We start from the raw sequence: 17,419 nt of genomic DNA, 5'->3' as shown, positions 1-17,419 counted from the left end.
TTTTCTAAAATGGCAATACAACTGCAAACGTTCTGTTGCTAGAGTCCCATTGGATAACCGGTGTGTGTATTATGTTGTATTCAATTACATTAAATACAAATTATATAAGAGGTGACCGTATTTCGCGAGTTCCTCACCCATGAACCCTTCTGTTCCAGTGTTTCTGCTTCAAATGAAAACAAAGAGCCGTAAAAATCATTAGTCCACGGTGGGGAGTCCAGGGGGTCTAGAATGAGGGAGACCCTATACGGCTACCCCCTCTAATTCTGATGTGTCACAAGTAGAGAAAATGTTATATGACGCCTTGTAATGCGAGACGCTGAAACAACATTGATAAATTGATTTTTTTTTATCTCAATAAAAAGATTGTCATTTATAAATATATTAGAGAATGTAAGAAATAGTAAACATATCCTTTTGTTGCTGGCAGCTACACGAGCACACAGACTGCTTAAAAAAAATCTTATCTAGAGGACTCACACATAGTAATTGTGATACCAGCTGTAAACGGAGCAATTACCAACAGCAGCCAGAAGTGATACATCTATAGAATACATCTGATCAATGAGCAGTGCCAAGTAAAAAATGCCTACAAGGGGTTTTGTTTCAGAAAAAATTAGTGATTAGTTATTCTGAAATTACTCTGCGAGTGAGTCTAATTAGAACATACACCCAATTGTCATCTAACAACACCAATAAATGAACATAGAAAGCACAAAAACACGGGGATATCTTTTGTTGAAAATACAAAATTATTTATATAGATGAATCAAGTTAAAAGGAGTACAGATGAACAATCAAATCAGCAATAAATCATGAAAGAAGTAAAATCAAATTAGTCCTGCAATTCATGAAAATAACATCTATTCCAATGAGATCAACAATGACATATCTCCTAATGAGAGTAATGGTCACTTGAATGCAATAAGTATTTCGGAAATAGATGATGGAGTCGAAGTTTCGGTCTTTAAAGACGTCAGTCCATCAGACCATCTTCAGGACAATGGGTATTGCAAATATGGAAGGACCCTTTTATAGTCCAAATCGACATGATTAATCCTAATGGTGGAGATATAGTCAACACCGCTTATATGGATGGCGGGGCTGTCACTGTTCAATAGATCAAGGTCAAACCAAATTAATGGCGATAATTTGAAAGTCCGTCCAAATCAATGGCGTCAGTATTGGGAAGAGATGAACACTCATCCAGTAACAGATTGTCAATAATATTTCGGGTGAGACGTTGTTTCGAAGCTAGCGTCAGTCCTTGAGACGAGCAGTGAGCATTTTTCTTTCAGAGATACAATAGGCATGGCCACGTTCAATCTCAAACACCATGCGTAGGTAGCTGGCTCTGTGCATACTATACCAAAGTAAGGTATATTGTGCACAGATTCCAGTGAGTCCCCAAAGGTATAGCAGATTATAAAGCCTTACTCTCAAGTTAGTGGTAGCTGCGCTGAGCAGTTAGGCTTATCAGAGGGTAGTGTTAAGCATGTATTGTGTAATCTCAGGCAAGAGATGATAGCACACTGACTGAATCCAGACCAATTGGTTGTACAAAAAGTTGTTACTTTATTTTATTACTAAGACCAATCAGTGCTGTTAAGTTGTACAGTTTAAAAATGTAGCAATACTTTTCAATAATGCAGTAATGTTTTGTAAATGCAGCTGTATACTGTACAGTATTAAGAATGCTTTCTGTAAGTGTCAAACAAATACAGTTGTATGATTTTGCAGCAATAATGTTAGACAGTTCAATGCCATAGATGGGATTTACAGTACAATACTATGGAGGAAAACAAAGTTATACAATTTGCAGGTAAGTACTCAACTTACTTTCTCGGGCTTTAGGACAACACAGGGCAAGGTTCAAAACCACGTAGGTTCTGCACAGTCACTGGCACTGGGGTGGCCAGGTGCAGAGGTCACTAGGTCCAAAGTTATCCAATGGAGCCGGGGTGGGGGGGGGGAGGAGTACCTTGAAGAGGCACGGTCTGCAGGTAGGTAGCCGCGGTCTTAGGCCAAATGCCCCAGGGTTGAAGTGAGCACGGGGGTAGGGTGGGGGCACAAAGCAGCACCAAAGCTACACCACCAGCAGCATTAGGGTTGCCAGGTGCAGGGTGCTAATCGGCATCGGGCACCCAATGTTTCTCAGTGGACATCCTCTGCTTTGGAGAGAGGTTGCAGGCTTAGGCCAGGAGGCTGGACGAAGGGGACCAACGGCTGGGCAGGTAAGTTCGATAGCTGGTGGACACCTGGGCACTGTTGGCTGAGCTCCCTAAAGTCTGGGGGGCGGAGGATGCAGAGGTGTCTTTTGGTGTCTGGTGTCCGGTGTCCTTAGCTGGATCCAGTCAGGGTGACCCTTCGAACAGAAGCTACAGGTGTTGGGTGGGGGAGGGGAGGAGGTCCTGGAGAGGTGAGGATCGTCGGACAGACTTCACAGGATAGGTGAGTCACTCAACCTCTGGTCATGGGCTTGTGGTGCAGTGTGGTGCAATGTAGCGTATCCGCCTGTGTCAGGATTCTGGTGCTGGTTTCTTTGCTGAACAAATCCGGTGTCCAAGGGAGACAGGAGTATTTGAGGAAGACAACACCGGTCCTCTGGGCTTTTTGAGGTTGCTGGCTGTGGACCTCGCCGGTTTCTGGAAGCAGGGTTGCTGGAGCACGGGACAGACCGGTACAGCTGGGGCCAAGTCAGTCGTTGTCGTCTTCAAACTGCTGCGCTGATCTTCATTCCTTATTCTTCTTCTTAGGTTGTATCTAAGTAGAAAGTTTCAGGGTGGCCCCTAAATTTCTTGAATGTAGGGGCGTTACAGTAAGGTGCTGGTTGGGACCAATGGGTCCCTTCCTTGGGGTGTCTACACCCTCTCTTATGAGGGGGCATATGCCTCGTCCTGATTGTGTTAGCAAAGGTGGGCACACCTACCTCCCTTCCTTCTTGGGTTTCCCCGCTGATTCTCCTGCGCAAAGTGGATGTCAGAACTGGTGCCGGCCAGTTACCGATAGCAGCAGAGCCTGGGGGTACCTAGCAAAGGCATCTAGCCATTGAAGTTTCCCCTTCGTGGACTCAGTCCATCCAGGGGTAGGAGGCATCACACCTCTGCCCATGATGTGCTTTGTTTCAGAACCCATAGAGCGGAGGGCTCTCTACCCAGGAGTCCACAAGTCTGTCAGGTGGTGGCAGATGGCAGGTATTCATTCGAGATCCACAGCAGTGATGGTCGTTTTTCATGGGGGCATCTCTAAGATGCCCTTTGAGTGTATTTTAAGTTAAATCCAGCACTGGCATTAGTGTGGCTTTAATGTGCTAAGAAGTTTGGTACCAAACTTTGCAGTCTTCAGTAAAGCCATCATGAAGCTGTGGAATTTGTGCTGACGAACTCTCAGCCCATGTACTCCAAATGGCTTCACTGCACTTACAATGTCTGTGAATGGCACATACACTGTGGGGGCATATTACTCTTGCAGCTATGCCCTCACAAGTGGTATGGTGCACTCTGCCTTTAAGGCTGTAATGCCTGCTAGAGTGGTGACTATCCCATACCACAGCCAGTGTTGGTGGGCATCCATGAATTCACAATAGGAAGAGAGCATATGCACTTTAGCACTGAGCTAAAGTGCATATGCTCTCTTCCTATTGTGAATTCATGTATTGGATTAGTGACTCCATGATTGGTTTATTCGATTTACTTGTCAGACCCTAGTACAGTGCACCATGTGTGCCCAGGGCATGTAAATCAATTGCTGCTTGCATGGTCATCCTAAATGGAAACATGAAGGGAGATCAACCGGCCGGTATCACCTTTTCCTGTGGAAAAAAACAATCAATTATTGATTATACGATAATCAGTAAAGAGCTAACGCCCCGGGTAGACAATTTCTGCATCGTAACACGACCTGAGAGTGACCATTTCCCACAGGAGACAGTCCTAGACTTAAACATCAAGATAAAGGAGTGTGTAGCATCATTAGTTGTATGGCCTGAAATATATAACTTACGGAAGCTTAAATGGAGAGGAGCCATCATGGAAGAGATAATGGACATGGTGAATGAACACATAAACAATGCTGAGGAGTCAGCAGTACAATCATTAAGTAACTGGGAGGAGCTATGTGAATCACTCCTGGACATATTTCCAGCAAAAACAGTAAGCAAAGGTAATCATGGGTTTATTAAAGAGCCATGGTATACAACACAGATGAGAAACAAAAAAAGAAACATCGCCAAAGAGGAAAGACAAAACGCGCAAGCAATTAAAATGGGAAAAAAAATAGACAGCGGAAAAATCCAAAAATTGAGAAAAGACTACAAGGTGGAAAAAAGAAAATACAGAGAAGTTATGGGAAGATCTGCTGTGGGCAAGCAAACTACCAAATAGTAAAGAATTTTGGGGTATAATCAACAAATTAATGAAAGGACACGGAAAGCAAAACACCATCGGAATAAGCGAAAACACTTGGCTAGAACACATTGATAAATTGTATAACCCCAAACTTGGATTAGAAAAGGTGGATGCAGTAAGGTCACCGAACATAAAGGAAAAAGAACCTTACACTGAGGTAACCAGCACTAATATTGAAAGTGGAAAAAATCTGTTTAGCTGGGAAGTAGAGGACCAAACTCTGACAACTGTTAAACGCATAAAAACACTGATAAAAAATGTGAAAGCGGAAGGAGCAGCAGGCCCAAACGGGCTACCGAATGCCCTGTTCAAACGAGACCCGGAAGTTTGGGAAAAATATCTAACACCTCTTTTTAACCATGCGTTCCGTGACAACAAGATCCCACAATCCTGGAGCGGTAACCTGTTCCACCCAATTTACAAGAGCGGCATCAGAACAGAACCCGGTAATTACAGGTTGATCGCCCTGATCGACGTAGAGGCCAAACTCTATGCTTCATGCATCCTGGAACATCTACAAGAGTGGACAGAGGAAAACAACATTATCCCAAAATTCCAAACAGGCTTCAGACTGGGAATGGGCACCATTACAAATCTAACAGCCTTGACAATTCTTATGGAAAAAGCTGAAAGGAAAAGGGGAGTATTAGAGGCTTGCTAAATAGATCTAAAAGCGGCTTTCGATAGAGTGCCGCGGGACCGCTTGTGGAAGAAACTGAAAGCATGGGGACTGCCACAGCCACTGATAAACGCAATACAATCACTATACAGCGAAACATGGGCTACTGTAAAACTAGGGGATGGACAAAGTCTCTTCAAAAATAAATATAACAAACGGATTAAAACAGGGCTGCGTCCTTTCTCCATGCTTATTTAATTTATACCTAGCAGATTTAAACAGCCACTTAGAACAAATAAATGGACACCCACCAAATTTGGCAAATGAGCCGGTTCAATACTTACAGTATGCAGATGATATTGTCCTGGTAAGTCAAACTCCGATAGGGCTACAAAGGTCAATAAACAAACTTATAGACTACATGGATGCCCAAGGTTTAGAATTGAATAAATCCAAAACCAAGGTGATAAGATTAGCGGGCCCAAGACAAGGAAACTACAAATGGTACGCAAAGAACTCTCAAATAGAGGAAATAAGAGTTTATAAATACCTAGGCATCAAAATGGCAAGAAATCTGTCAATGGTGGAGCAGAAAAAGGAGATCACAGCAAAAGCTCAATCCTTAATATTTGCCTACAAACAACTATACAAGAAACTGGAAAGCCCTTCACACGGGCATCTTTTAAAAATCATGGCAGCCCAACTGCTACCGACCCTGTCCTACGGTCTGGAAACCTGGCATGGCCAAGAAAGTAACATCTTAAATAAATTACAAACCAAGGTTTATAAAACGGTATTCAATCTCTTTAAAGGTTCCTCGCCAGCACAAATTTGTTTGGAATTCGGACTACAGAACCAAGTATTCCAAAGGAAGGCAACCATGGTAAAGCTATGCTGGAAACTCAGAGCAGCAGAATTAGGAACTTTGAACAACTTATGCTGGTTGGAAATAAAACAACAACAAGAGCAAAGAATCCCAAACTCGTGGGGGGACCAACTGAGGATAGCCCTGGAAGAATTAGAGCTCTATGGGCTATGGAATAGCAAGTTGGAAAAGGCCACATTTAAAAAAGCTTGCAATAACAAAGCAAAAGCATTATCCTTCGTGGAGGACAAGAGGGGATTATTAAGACGCCGCCACGCATGGGTCATAATAAATTCTTATACACGGCTAAGACCACAACCCTACCTAGCATCTCACTTCCGATTGTCCTTAAAAAGGAGGTTTATGGCATACAGATTTGGAGATCACTGTTCATTAGACTTGGCGCCCTCCTGGAAAAATAAGGATCAAACAAAGGCATGTCGTTTATGGGTTATCATATTGAATCTCTGAGCCATTTACTGTGTGTCTGTTAAACAGTAAAATCAGAAAGAAGGAAGATGCTGAGAACAGTTTTTAATGATTTAAATATCCGCTCCTGCAGACAGGCGGCGACAAGTTGGATGGGTGCCGCATCAAACATTTTAATATGCAGGGGGATAAAATGTATGATAGCGGTAGAAAGATTACTTACAAAAGTGGGCAAAGACTGAAGGCTTGGTGCCACTAAGGAACTGAGTAGAATTTTAAGAACTGAATTTTTTTTTTAATATGAAATGTGTTTTATATGCTTTATGGTTTGTGAAAACCAAATAAGTTACTTTTTGACTTGACTTGAAATGCTGATTGCGGGATTGCAGCACTTATTGTGTCACCCACAGAAGCAGCTTGTAAAGTGTGTCTCAGGCCTGCCATTGCAGAGCCTGTGTGCAGTCTGTGACTGCCATGTCGACTTGGCAAGTGCACCCACTTGCCAGTCCCCCCCTAAACCTTCCCTTTTCTTCATATTAGTCACCCCTAAGGTAGGCCCAAGAGCAGGGTGCATTGTATGTAAAAGGTAGGACATGCCCTGATGTGTGTGACATGTCCTGATAGTTCATTATAGCCAATTCTGTTCTTCACTATTGCAAGGCTACCTGTTCCCATAGGCCAGGATGGGCAGTTTATAACATCTTATAATCCTAACTGACTCGGAGAACTAGGTAGAAATTCGAGTTTAGTATGCCTAAAATCAGAATGATAAAATACATCTTTTAGTGAAGTTGGTTTTAACATTCTGTGTTTGAAAATACCACTTTTAGAAAGTAGGTATTTTCTTGTCTAACCATCCAAGCCTGCCTCTGCTAGGTTGTGTATTCCATGTCTGGTTTGTGAGTGACAGGGGGCTGGGGTGGCTCCAGGAGACAGGAGAACTGGTTTGTACTAGGTACAGACACACACTGCCTTCAGAGACAAAGGATTTTGGTGTATAAAAGAGGCGACCCAGACCCCGGAACTTTAGATCACTTCTGGGAATCAAGACAACCCTTTGCCAAGGAGAAGAACCAAGGAAGCTGAAGGAGGAGACTGCCCCTGTGCTGTTGGGGTTGGTCTGCAGCGGTTACTTTATGTGCCAAGGAAAGGAGAAAAGGAACTTTGTGTGTACTTTTGCAAACTTGAAGAAGAATCTCCAAGGGCTTGAACTGAGCTTGCCACTTGCCTGAGGTGTCAGGGATACAAGACTTCACCACCAGCTCCCCTGAACTCCCTTGCTATGGAATTCTGCCTGCAGAGAGGTGCCTGCTGTTGTTTGGGCCCTCTGAGAAGACTGCGAGTCGCTGGAAGAGCGAAGCTATGAGGAGAAGCGAGTCACCGCTTCAGCAGTTGCCCTCGCATCGCCGAAGAAGCGTGCCGCCGCTGCAGCTGTTCGCAGTCACATCATCGAAGCGCGTCGCCTCATATATCGCGGCTCAGAAGTTACCGAGTTCGCCGCACGGCCGTCGGGCATGCAAGCATCGCATCCGTTATCGCATCAAGACGTCATTTTCTCGCATCGCACCAGATCATCGCATCGAGGCGCCATCTTGTCTCATCGCACCGGATCACAGTAAGAAACCGACGCATCACCTCCTCTCCGGTAAGGAACCGAGACACCACCTCCCCCAAAGCAAGGAACCGACGCATCACCTTCCCTGAGACCCTTTTGTTTGTATTGCGTGACGCATCCAAGGTACTTTGAGAGTAAAGTGTCGCATTTACCATCTAAATTGAACTAAGCTATTTCCTACCATTTTAAAGTCTATTTTTGAGTACAGTATTGTGGATTTTTGTCGTTTGGTCTTGTGTTTAGTCTAGTAAACATTAATTATTTTTCTAAACTGGTGTGGTGTCCATTTGTAGTGTTTTCACTGTATTACTGTATGTGTTCACAAATGCTTTACACACTGCCTCTGAAATAAGCCTATCTGCTTGTGCCAAGCTACCAAGGGGGTGAGCAGTGGTTATTTTAGGAGTGTACCCTCTTACCCTGACTAGAAGCAAGGGTCCCTATTTAGTCAAAGGTACCTACCTCTGCCAACTAGAGACCCCCAGTTCCAACCGTGGCCCAGAGGTTTGCCAGTTGTGGAGGCAAAGGTACAGTTTTAAGAAAGTACACATTCTCTGAGAGCCTGATTGGCAGGGACCCAGGGCACACTCAGTCAAGTTGGCATCATGTATCTGGCAAAACGTGGGGTGGGGGCTAACCATGCAGAAAGGGGCACTTTCCTACACCATGGGAGCAATTTTACACAATTTGATACAGATGGTATAGGGGGAATAAATAACTTTCAAGAAAGTAAATCCCAAAGCCGTCTTGAAGGGAAAATAAATATTTCACAGCATGAAATCTCTTGTGGCTTCACCCATTGGGTATAGAGGTTTACAAATGGAGCTCCTGGGCAGAGAATATTTTTTTGTGAGATTCAACAGTGACTTCAAAGATTCAGTGCAAGTTGAATATTGCTGGATTGAGGTGACAGGTTTTTAAACGTCATACTTCAACAGCTTCAGAGGGTATCCAGAAGAAAGGGTGTTGTCTCAAGGGCTCCTCAACACAGCTTTGTATTATGAATACACTCTGAACTCTAACTTAACTGCAGCTGTAAGTTTTGCAGCGTGAATCTTTCTGGATTCACTATGCTGTGCATTATTCCGCCATCTAGTGGTTGGGTCCTGAATTGTAGTATTTCTTCTTTTCTTTTTTTTTCGTGGCCCAGGTGAGCGTCGACATACCACCACCGGAAGCTCCCACCTTTGGTCCCAATCTTTAGATTCTTTTTTCTGCCGTTGAGTCTGGATCGACAGTGAAGGCGCTCCAAAACTTTGGAGAGAAGAATCGACGAAAAATCAACAAAAACATCGAAAGATTACCGGAGAAGATACCGGATTACGAGTCATGTCTAGAAGTTGAGGGAAGAGGAGAAAGAACATCAAAGACTTTGTTTCTTCAGAGAGTGCGCGCACACAGGGGGCTCCCTGGGCGCGGTAATGGACAATGCTCCCTTTAAATTCTGTGCAAACTGCCATCACAAGTAAGCGCAAAAGGACCAACACCCAGTTTGCAATCACTGCCTGCCGCTCGACCATCGAAGCGAGGACTGCAACGCCTGCGCGGCATTCACCCCGAAGACCCTCAGAGTAAGAGAGAGGCAAAGAAGAAACGACAGCATGCAGGGGCAGGGGACACCTACATCGCTCCAAGATTTAGGACTCTCCAGTGGAGAGGAAGGCCACATCGCCGAAGGACCGGAGGACGCAATAGCCGTCGAGGTCGAAAAGAAAACACTGAAGGAAGTAAGAGTTGTCGCACTCCACTGATACTCGCAGAAGTGAGTCAAAGTCCTTGAAGGGAGCATTGCCGTCAAAGCATTCGACGTCTGCAACTGTATCCAAGGACAAACAGCCTGTCGGTTCCTTCAAAAAGGACTCCCATATGTCAAAAACCCAAGAAAAGGGAAAGTCGTCGAAAAGCAGCCACGAAAGGGAGGCCTCGATGTCGAAAAATGAAGACCTGAAAGCGGGTACTACTTCGACGTTGGCAACCGCGAAAAGGAAAGCTGAAACCCTCGACGACAAACACACGGCTGAGATGGAAAAGAAGAAGAAAAGGCTCGAGGCAGACATGGCAAGCATCTTGCAACGCAAGAAAGACTTCGATGACAAAATGAGATTTTACAGCATTCCGTCAAACCACGCCCGAAGCCGAAAAGTGTTTTGAGGAAATTCAACCATCTACCACACCAGAACCTGGCGAGGAACAGGAGGAGGAAGAGCTGTACTACGGCGATGTCGAAGGGGAGGAAGACTAGCAAACTTACCAGGGCTCAACATCCTCAGAGGTGCAGGACTTGCAGTGGCAAGATCTAGGGTGTAGAATCCTATCCTTCGAGGCCTTTGCTGCCGGACGACATGGGGATCTACAATCCGGTCATCAAAAGAGCTGCAGACACATATGGAGTGCAGCTAGAGGAAGAAAAACCCCAATCTTGCTTCCTTTTGGAAACATTGTTGCCATCACAGACTAGAAGCCAGTTCCTGCCCATGCTCACAAGTGTGCTGGACCAGGGGAAGGAGGCCTTCAAGGAACCTGCTATGTGTAAAGCAGTAACCCCAAGAGCAGAGAAGAAATATAAACATTCTTCAAAGGACCCTATTAGGGGATCAGTACCAGCCGACTCGATTATTACATCCACAGATTCTCCGAATAGTGCATTAGGGAGAAACTAGAAAGAAATTACAAAGGAATCAACAGTACTAAAATACTTAATGCATCTACTATAAAATAAACTAAGCAACACATCTCTAAGGGTGCACTTAGCGGCCATAATGGTTTACTCAAGAGGAGAAACAGCAGAGAGGTTCTTCACCTCCCAAGTAGTAAAGAGATTTCTAGAAGGGACAAAGAGAATCGCACCTCCAAACAGAATGCCAGCTCCAGCATGGAACCTCAACGTAGTGCTAACTCAATTGATGAACGAACCATATGAGCCTATTCACAAGGCAACACTGCACATGCTCAGGCTAAAACAGCTTTCTTAGTAGCTATCACTTCGCTACGAAGAGTGAGCGAATTACAAGCGGTAACACTACAAGAGCCCTACCTATATATACACAATGATAGGATTGTAATGAGAACAGACCCACATGTCATGCCAAAGGTGTTGTCACGGTTCCACATCAATCAGACAATGCAAATACCAAGTTTTAACAAAAACCACCCACAAGCACCGAAAGGGCATTACACACACTAGACGCCGGGAGGGCAGTATTGCACTAAATAGAAAGGACAAAGGAGTGCAGGAAGACAAAGCAATTCTTTGTGTCTTTTGCCAGCAGTTTTTTGGGACGACCAGTTACCAAAAATACCATTGCACGGTGGATTGCACAAACCATACAACTCTGCCACAAACAAGCAGGGCAACATTTACAAGGAGCAGCTCATGCTCACTCAACAAAGAAAGGAGCAACATTTGCATTTCTAGCAAACACACCTATTCAAGACATTGCCAAGCCTCAACATGGTCCTCAGTGAACACGTTCACGAAGCACTACTGTGTAGATATTCAAATGAACAAAGAAGCACAAGTGGGACAGAAGGTTTTGCAACACATATTCAGTAACCAGATCTCATCTGCCACCCAGCCACCACCAAATTAACAAACCGCTACAAAGTCTATGCACAGCATACTGAATCCAGAAAGATTCACGCTGCAAAACCTATAGTTTCTTACCTGTCGGTGTAGTTTTGCAGCTTGAAGACTTTCTGGATTCACTAGCGATCCCACCCTCCTCCGCCAGAAAAATGAAACCGGAGGAAGACTATTAAAACAGGAGAAAGACTTTAAAAAGGAGAAAGAGTAAGACAAGACGAAGAAAAAAGAATCCAACAATGGCGACCAAAGGTGAGAGCTTCCGGAGGAAGCGCGTCGACGTCACGAAGGACACCAAATGGTGGTATATCTACGCCCACCTGGGCCACGAAAAAAGAAAAAAAAAGAGAAGAAATACTACAATTCCAGACCCAACCACTAGATGGCGGAATAATGCCCAGCATAGTGAATCCAGAATTTCTTCAAGCTGCAAAACTACACCGACAGGTAAACTATACATTCACCATCAACAATAAATATTTGGTGTATATATTATGCCTCCCCAGAGACTGGAAGTTGGAGGATTTTAATGCCTGCTCATCTTTTAAGCTCAGAGAAAACATAATTTTGACATTTCGGGTAAAAATGGAGATAGTGTAATCAAATGTTGAGAGAAATCTATGCAAGAGACGGGTTTTTTGAAGGAAGAAGATATTTCTGGGAAGGCTTGGGGATACATCACTCAGATATGATCTTTAAATACGCGTATCCAAAGTAGTTCAGAAACTGAATCCAATTACTGAAAAATTGTTACCACACCTAACGACCGTAAGTCTACAGTATCACTGTTGATGGACATTAAAATGTTGAGTAAAGCCAAACTGTTGAAAACAATAGAATCTAAGTGAAACGTTGTAAAAGCAAAGGCAAAAAAAGAAATCATCAATGTCAAAGGAACATCAGGTCGTAAAGATTTATAAAAAAAACATCATTCTGGTTCTACAGAGGTGCAATGGAATTGTGCAAAATTTTAGACCTCACATCTGAGGGAATCCAGATCTAAAGGGATGTGAGAAATTTTGGACTTGGAACACAGTAGATGTCGAAGAAGTTAGGGTATCCCAATGTACTTTTGCTTCAGAGCACGATAGTTTAAAAAATAGCATCCTACCAACTCTACTTCAGAGTACAATCGTGTTTGGAAAACCAGAGATAAGCTGTCGCACCAGACTCTCAATCATGATCTAGTTAAAAAATATTAAAGAAAAACCTGTGAAGCCGACCAAAGATATAGCTCTAAAAACAGAAGAGATTGTAGTTGCATGGAAAATTTGCATGGCTCTCAGTGCCGAAATAGTAGAATTGAGAAAAAAAAACAAGAGCTTTGAAGAAGCTTTAGCTTTTCACAAATTTCTAAAATGATTGGTATTAAAAGGCCTAGATAAGACCTAGAAATTCTAAAACGTATGCTATCTATACCACCATCGTTTGAGGAGGAACACACACAGGCAGAACTCCTGATGGAGGAGGTAGTAGGTGTTGACCCAAACACAAATGATCCATATTTAAAATCTGATTTACACGATGAGGAAAATGCAACTTGTCAGGATGCGGAGATGCAAGTCACAGGAAGAAGTGAATTGTTAACCCTCTTCTCTAGTTGACAATACATTGTATCATAAATTCATTGAAAGATCAACTGACACTTTTGGGATGCAAATGGACACAGAAGACAATGTTATTTTTCTGATGGAAACATTGAGTCCGCACTACCACTTCACTTCTTGCTAACAATATAACTGTAACTAAACACTTTCCTTAAAGCAGCCACAGCAAGATCTGTACTACCTGAATAAAAAAGAAATATAAGCCTTCTGTGCAGAACCCACAATACTTCAAGTTTCATGTAGGACACAAGTCTTTAATTGAAGATACAATCAGGGAAAGCACTATGCATGGTCCACCACCTCATAATAGCAGTAAGACTTAAGGTGTCTGGAAGAAAGATTGAGACTTTAACAGCTACTCTTTTGTGCTGTAATTTCTAATGCACTTAAAACAGATATGCCAACTAGCAGTGGGATGAAGTGGAGGAATTTATGAAACATCTTACTGAGGAATTAAAAAATTGAGAAACTCATTTGTTTGACCTGGAAAAAGCATTGCTGACACTGCTGACACAGATTCGGCTGGTAAAGTGAACAAATAGCTAACGTCTGGACCAGTCCTCCTACATGCTTGGCTGCAGATCCCAGGGTTAAGACCTTAACTGCACCCCAATACTATAGAAACGGGGGAAAATAATTTTGGAGCTCAGCTGGATGAATTCGTCGAGCACATGGCCAAGTCTTTGTAAGCCTTAATAATGAGTGCTGTTTCATAGAGAACAGGTCAAGGAGGGCAATCCAATGCAATTGATTTTCAGAAGCAGTTCTATTCATCAAACGGCATCATCACGCAGACTGCCCATCAAAACCAGATAGTTTTAGGAAGGGACAAAGGTAGAGGTCAAGCCTCAAAAGAATCTGCACAAACAAATAACGTATTAATCTTGTTGGCTCAACATTAAACAATAGTGCAAGGTAGAGTATAATACTGACAAAAGCTAACCACAATAATAATAAGATATAGGTATATATAGAGAGCTCTTAAGGAAACCACCAACAATATGCCCAAAACTGCAAAATACAAAACAGTGCAATAAAATATTTGAAACAAGACAGGAGTGTACTGAGTATACTTCCTGTTTCCAAAGCAAGACCCAAATCTAAGACCACTACTGGAACTGCTATTTGTAAACTAGGGGGTAGGGATATGGGAGAAGGAACACCAGGGACGTCGGTTTGCAGCTCAATTTTCCAGATGGAGGTTCTTTCAGATTTTTGGAGTCTCATGCGTGACTTTTTCTGAATAGAACACAAGAAACTGTTACTGTCTGCTCTTACATCAACTTAACATTCATGTGGTTTTTCTCACAGATGGGGCATACAGTACTGGCTTTTAGGGTGCCCGCATGAAGCCTGAATTGACTAAGCTGGTGATTATGGGGAAGTGGGTGTCGTAATAGTAGGGTAGCACCTATGTGCCAGCCACAATCCTGTTCAGCATGACTCCTGGATTACCAGATCTGACAACATCCTGGGTGGCAATGCCTGAGAAAAGTGAGTGGAAGGAGTGGCCAATAAGGCCCAGGGGCAGAGGTGGGAGTGACTAGGCTTGACCACCTTTGACAAGCCATGAGGCAAACTATCAGCACACACATCTGTTGACAGTTGCAATCTTGAAAAATAGTTCAGCTGGAGCTTCAAATCCTACATCTGTGAGCTTGGTCTCTGAAGTCATAGTTTGTGCACTTAAATCTGCCAGTAAATTGCATGGCTGTTGGACTTGGCCCTCTCTGCAGGGTCATCCCCCAAAGTCTTTGCCTTTGCCCTCCTGTTTTTTGAACCCATTTTTGTTGGCCCTTAAGTCTCTGTGCACTTTGCAACTGCTAACCAGTGCTAAAGTGCTTGTGCTCTCTCTTTTAAACGTAGTGAAATCGGCTTACACCCCAATTGGGACATTTAATTTACTTGTAAGTCCCTAACAAAGTGGTACATGCACCCAGGAGACTAGATGGTAGCGTTGGACTTATTTTTACATTCCCGTCCTTCAGTCTCGCAGACATTACCTGTGATTTAGGTGGGTCAGAAGCCTTTTCAGTTTTCCATGCTCCCCTTTTGCCTGATCAGTGGGCCTCTGGTGTTCACAAATGTAATGATGGTAGTTGCAGCTCATTTGCGAAAGTACCTTACCTGGATGACTGAAAACTGAAGGTGGACTCATCTAAGTCATAAGCCACCTCCAGCTGACAGCAGGCCTGTTGACATGTTTGAGCTTCTCCATCATTGGTGCCAAAGTGACACCTGACTCCATCACAGCAGTTCCTCTTCACTGGATCCGTTTTGGATATGGTGTATTTACTAGTCATTTATCTACCTCCATGAGTACAAGGCAGTCCACTAATAAGATCCCAGTAAAATGCACATTGTCGATATATTTTTATGATGGCGCCTGAGGCAATTCACAAAGTGAGGGATCTGCAGTTAGTCTCCACCAGAAAAGGCATTACCAAAGACACCGAAAGGAGGAGTCACCTACCTCGTGACTGGAAAAGACTTCTTGGACCAAAAACAAAGTGCAAACATCCGGACCCAACACTAGATGGCAGACTTATGCAAAGCATTTGAATCTACAGCTCTACATGCCAAGAACAGATGCATACTGGGTAAGTAGCATGATCCGTTCAACTCAACCAATCAGTTCGGTTACTGCCAAATGAATCAGAAAGGGCTCTTTATACATTAGATGTGGGATTAGCTGTAATAAAGTACATACAAGAAACTTAAAACATTAGAAAACGTATTTTTCATTGCTCACGCCCCATATCTATTGAGAACCATAGTAACTAAGGACATTATTACGTGATGGATTGTACAAACAATCCAGTTGTGGTTTTTACTCACTTTTATTGCTCAGTACCGGCAATCCTTTCCTTCCTGATGATGTAATTAATCTAAATAAAATGTGACTAAACATTTCTAATGAGTTTGGTCCACTACCAATCATTCACGTTAACTTATCTTTAGTCATACATTCACCCTTTTGGGGAACTGTTGAATATTAACCTTTAAAAACGTAACTGTCCATGATCTGGACAACTTATTTAGGTTAACTAAGCTCAATGTGCCATGAACCGAGTTTGTAACAGACACACTAATGGATGGAATGCTGAACAAATCAGACATTCGCCCCCAGTGAAGAAATCTGGGTTAAATCCATTGTCCTTTTGCTCACCATGCCACCCCAGTTTAGACCAAGCCATATGCAAATCAGTCTTGACCCTGCTCCTCATGGGAACAATTCAGCCCGAACTACCAAGCCAGGCTCTCTCTGGACCGGACACAGGCATCCTGGGACCAGTTTCGGGTTGTGTGAGAAAGTGCCCTCTTTGTGCAGTCACCCCCACTTTTTACCAAACTGTTGATGTACTTTGACTGAGTGTGCCCTGGGTTCCTGCCAAGCAGATACCCATGGCCTATGTTCTTTCCCTAAACTGCAAACAAAACACAATTGCACTCTTTGGGCACAGGTCAGTCCTTTGTAAATGGTACCACAGGTACAGAGGGCACTGTGGCGAGGCCTCTAAGGGCTGCTGCACTGATTGTGCCGCCCTTAGAGACCCTGCACCTTTACATACATACATACATACATGCATACACACACACACACACACCCTCTCACTGGAGGGTGGCTTAATAGGGGGTGTACCCCCTCCCAAGGAAGAGACCCATTGGGCCCTACCTATACCTACTTGTAGCGCCCCTAGTATTTAGGGGCAACCCTGAACCTTGCCTCCTCAGACAAGAACAGACAAAGAAGAGAAGGACGAAGAGCTGTGCTGAAACTAAGAGGAGGAGGATGCCCACTGACTTGGCCCCAGCCCTAACTGCCTGTCCCCATCTCAAACCTGCTCCATCGAAATCCCGGTGTGTCCTGCAGCCAGCAGCCTCAAGAACCCAAAGGACCTTCCCTGCCTTCCAAACCAAAGACTTTGTCTCCAGTGAGCACCGGTTTGCTCACCCACAGACTGTCTCCGGCCAAATCCGCAAGTCTACACCACTCTGCACCCGACGCCTGCGGCCAGAGTTCCAGTGGCCCAATACCACAAGGACTTCTCCCCGGCGATCCTGACCTGAGATCTGGTGATTTCTGACCTGCCTAGAGTCTCCAAGCGAAGCCTGCAGCCTCTTTCAGGAGTGACCGGAGCTGATAAGGAAAACCAGACGCCTGCAGACACCCCTGCGCCCGAAGTCCCACAGCTTTCGGTGCCCCAACCAATGGTATTCCAGCATCTCCAAGCATCCCAACTTACCTCTCCAACCGGTGGTCACCTCCAGAAGATCTACATCCCTGAGCCTGC

General features: G+C 44.0%; 1 protein-coding gene across 1 annotated transcript in view; it reads left to right on the top strand.

The window, feature by feature from the left end:
* Nucleotides 1–17,419, top strand: part of CCNYL1 (cyclin Y like 1) — a 332,747-nt gene that overhangs the window by 277,266 nt on the left and 38,062 nt on the right. The gene's annotated exons all lie outside the window — the stretch shown is intronic.

Source organism: Triturus cristatus, chromosome 3_2, assembly GCF_964204655.1.
Source record: "Triturus cristatus chromosome 3_2, aTriCri1.1, whole genome shotgun sequence".
NCBI classification, from domain to species: domain Eukaryota; kingdom Metazoa; phylum Chordata; class Amphibia; order Caudata; family Salamandridae; genus Triturus; species Triturus cristatus.
This window is presented reverse-complemented; position numbering and strand designations above follow the sequence as displayed.